Source organism: Cydia pomonella, chromosome 13, assembly GCF_033807575.1.
Source record: "Cydia pomonella isolate Wapato2018A chromosome 13, ilCydPomo1, whole genome shotgun sequence".
Lineage (NCBI taxonomy): Eukaryota > Metazoa > Arthropoda > Insecta > Lepidoptera > Tortricidae > Cydia > Cydia pomonella.
This window is the reverse complement of record NC_084715.1, coordinates 10,300,519-10,305,124: the sequence shown is the minus strand read 5'-3', so window position 1 is coordinate 10,305,124 and position 4,606 is coordinate 10,300,519.

The following is a 4,606-nucleotide window of genomic DNA, read 5'->3' as shown; positions in this document are numbered from 1 at the left end:
ATGTAGTCTACTCCTAATGATCGTGACTGCAGTACTCTTTTGTACTGGAACAGCGCCTCGCCGTGTGGTTAAGACTAACTGAGAAATGCAAACGTGTAAACCACGTCTGCGATTCTATTTTGCATTCCTCTATAGGGGTACTAATCGGTGGCAGTTGAATATACATATCATCAGTCAAATTATAGTTTCTGTTTAAAATTAAAATAGTTTAACTTTAGTTGTATACTTGTGTAGACTTAGTTGTATTACTACCTTACGTAAGTCTGTAAATGATAAATCTTGTTACTTTTTATTTTACCTTTTTGTACATAATCTAGCATATGAATTTATCTCACCTCTCTTGCTATAAATTATAATTAAATGTCCTTATCCTTCTGTACACACATGTTTAGAGTTGTAGTCTAGATAAGAGCTGTATGCTGATACTGGAATTATACTTTAATTGTCTGAAACTTGTTTTGTGTGCCAAATAAATAAAAAATAAAATCATAGTGAAATATTTTTAAAATCGAAAGAAAAAAATTCTGACCGAAAATGTAAAACCAAACTGAAAGTATATATAGTACCCAATTTGAGCGCTCCGAACCCGAGGTGTCAGCATCCGTGCTGGATTCAATATTACTGTCTGCTACTTTTTAATCAAATAACCAATACTTTTAATATCACCCATAGCTTATTTTGTTTAGAATTGGTGTTTATTCTATTATAATAAATAATAATTAAAAAAATAATAAATAATATAAATAACATTCCTGCCTGTCATCTGCCTCTAAATTTAATCAATGGTTTATTTTTCTTGTATATTTTTACTGAGGTGTGCCAATAAAGAGTATTCTATCTATCTATCTATCATTCCATTTATGATGACAAAATAATTGGGGATTAATCGTATCTTTGATTAGTCGCATTTGAAGTTTAAGTTAACCATAATGAACTAAATATAATGTTTTGCCACTCGACTTATCATCATCTTTCTTGCGTTGTCTCGCCTTTTTGCCACGGCTTATGGGAGCCTTGGGTCCGCTTGTCAAATAATCCCATCATGAATTGGCGTAGATAGTAGTATTTATGAAAGCGACTGTGATATTCCAACAAAGGAAAACTAGGCCTTTTTGAGATTAGTCCGGTTTACGATGTTTTCTGTCACCGAAAAGTGACGGGTAAATATCAAATGATATATCGAACATAAGTTTCGAAAAACTCATTGTTACGAGCCGAGGTTTCAACCCGCAACCTTCGGATTGAAAGTAGCATGCTCTTACTGCTAGGCTTCCAGCTCATTACCTATATTAATTTATGCTAATCAACCGTCGCTCATTTTCTTATTATGACCAATATTGGTGTCATAACAATAGCGACATATACACAGCCTCATAAATTGTTTTCTGCATCAAGTCAACCGATAATTAATAATTTGTATTTTGTGACCTAGTTCGCCTATATCATAGGAAATCCTATAATAAGAATGTCTAATATTAAATCTTGGTTTAAAATTCCATAGCTGTATAATACGTATTTTAAATAGTTAATCTGTAGATCCATTAGTAACAGTAACCAGAATCGTATTTCCATTCCCAATTAACAAAAAGAAAGCATTGCGACGTTCTCACTGCAAAACAATACGGCTTTGAACAACGTTTTCATGTACAGGGTGTCCATTACGCGAACAATCCAACTGCGGCTGAATTTAATCCGTTTAACCGTATAACGCTCGCAAAGTTATCTCTCCAACGAATGTGTGTAAAATCAGCCCAAGCTTAATGAGTCCAAAATAACGTACTGTGGTCGCTTATTTACATACTAACTGACCGATTTTTATTTTATTTTGAGCATTAAGTATTTCTGGTCCGGTCGATTTAATTAACAACCGTATTGTTTTTGATGACTGTGGCTTGTTAATTTTGGACTACTGTTCATTCCTGGACTATTTTACTTTTACAATGTTAATCGTCTAGCAGAGTGACAGTTGGGTCAAAATTCATTTTGTTCTCTTGTTTCTGACCACTCTGTCACCTTGTATGTTTGTCCTCGTCTTCTATCAAATAAATAAAAAAACCGAATGCCATAGAATGTCTTTCTAGCTGTATATTATAATTGACATGAGAAAAAAAAAAATTAAAACAAAATTTGATTATTTTTATTTATTTGATGGGATTTATGGGCCCCCGGCCTGAAATAAACGAATTTAACTTAATTTATCTCACAAAAGCTCCACTCCGTCACAGTTTATGGAGAAAAACAAGACAAACAAAAAGAATTTTGACTCGGTTACAAAAATACTTCCGACTATTACGGAATTTTAATGAAAACAGTTCGCTATTAGAATAATTGAAAGATAATTGTAATAAAAATAAAAACAAAACATATTAAAACAAAACTTACTTCATCGATAGGCATACAGTGTGTATTTTTGATATAACCGCAAACTTAAACTAGACGTAGGTTTTAGTGCTATAAAACAATTCTATTTTTATTTATATTTAGTCTTAACTACGAAAGCATAATTATTATTTTTATTTTTTTCGAGCGGCAATATATTTCGTACATCATGGTCACTTGTGACACTTGTGACGTGGCGTCATTAAATACGCATTTTGAGTTAAAACAAAGTAGTGATACATTGCTTGCTAAATTATTTTGTATGAAAAAATAAAGTCGTCCATTTTTTTATAAAACCTATCAAAGTGTGTTCTTTAAAGCCTAAACTAACTACCATTTGATTATGCGGTCGTGTCAAAAATACACGCTGTATAGCACACAAAAAAGGTACCTAACTAAAATAAAACTGAATTTCTTTAGAGGGTATCTTTAGTACTTCTAATCGTAACAATTTTCGTGCTATATAAATAAAAAATAAATAAATAAAATAAAAATCATTTATTAAAAGAAAGAAGAAAAAATTACATAACTAGCTCATACTCGTATATGTAAATATTCTTAGGAGTCACAAGAACCCGCTCACAAAAATTCGCTCCCATATAATCAAATTATGTTCCTTTAATGTTCATCCCAGCATACATGTATGTACATACTTAATGTGTTTAATGTGTGCATGTGTCCAACAGGAGGACACTCAAATAGGCTAAGAACAAACACGCCCATAGAAAAGTTCATGTTATATCAGCATATCGTTTTAAAATGAGAGCGTCTATTATTGTATGGCGGCGTCTAGATTATTGCTCAGGTTCTGCCCCCACCTTATTGTATAGGAGTTTGTACGAAAATCTGCCATCTGACCGTTCAAAAAGAAACCACACATTACTAATTCTGGACAATATCCTTCAATATTAATACTTTGAAAAATATTTTTATTACAAGATTAACATAATGAATTTACAAAGGAGTGTAATAGAGTAATACTTAAGTCTTGATTTACAAAAAGTATAAGAGCCTCAAGGGCCTATTTTAGATTTAAAATAGTTATAGTAATAGCTCTATTTATCTATCTATATATGTTCTGAGGTTTGGAAAGCATGATTTTCGGTTATAAAGTCGCATTATATATATTGTAATTCAGCATCGCTAATGATCATCGTATCAACCGAATGGCGATGGCGTCCAAAGTCTTACCCCCAGGCATCTCCATAAAAGTCGCTTATACGCTGCTATCATCAAGTTTTCCACGCAATCATGATCAAATCGTTGGTCTCCCAGTCGCAGAACGGTCGGTCCCACGATTTTTTTTAGCTGATGATACAGTCGGGAGATAGCCAAAGGAACTCTTCAATAGAAAAACATTAACAAATTTGTTTAGGCTTATTGAAAAATCGAGAAAGTACTTAATAGACATGCAAAAGAGAGACTATACAGTCGGCAATAAAGGTGTGTATCAAAAAATATTTTTACAGTCACTTGTTCTTGTACGTGGTCGTCACTAGAACCTTCCTGACTCTGTTAACCCACGTTCTACGAACAGTGCCTAGTTGCCATTTAAATTAAACTTGATAAATTCTTTGAACTATGAGAACTAACATATTTTTCATACTACATTCCTTCACTTTTAAATTCAATCTCACAGGAACTACTCTCTGAACCTTCTTATTCAGAGTATAATAAAAAAAGTTAAAAAAACACCATTCACTCATTATCCTGTAACATTATCCCTAATTTGATTCCCCAATTTATCTAAATCACTTAGTCCTCAGACTGAAGCATATATCAAGCGGCATTAAAGCGTTTACTGGAGCCTACTTATCAGGTGTATCGCCTGCTAATGATGCGATATCCTGGATAATCTGCTAGCTGCCAGATTGACGGCATAGATAAGGAATACGGACGGCACACTTCGCGTTAGACGTTATGGGGTGTGATATTTTGTAAATACTCATTTAAAAACTTAAAAAAGGACGTTTTCGGGTTTCATGTAAAAGTTAGTTTTTTTTTTCATTTCTCATGCTCTCAAGTTCTGTTGGTGTTCCAAAAAGTGTACAAAAAAATTATACGTTTCTGCTCTAGAGCACTGTACTTTCTAAGTACATATTTTTTCTTTTTTTACGACAAGTGCTTAAAATTTTGCTGTAGAATGGATTTGTTGTACGATTTCAATTCTGTTAATTAACTCCCCATTTCATAAATAACGATATTTTTATCTAAATTGTTAATTGAA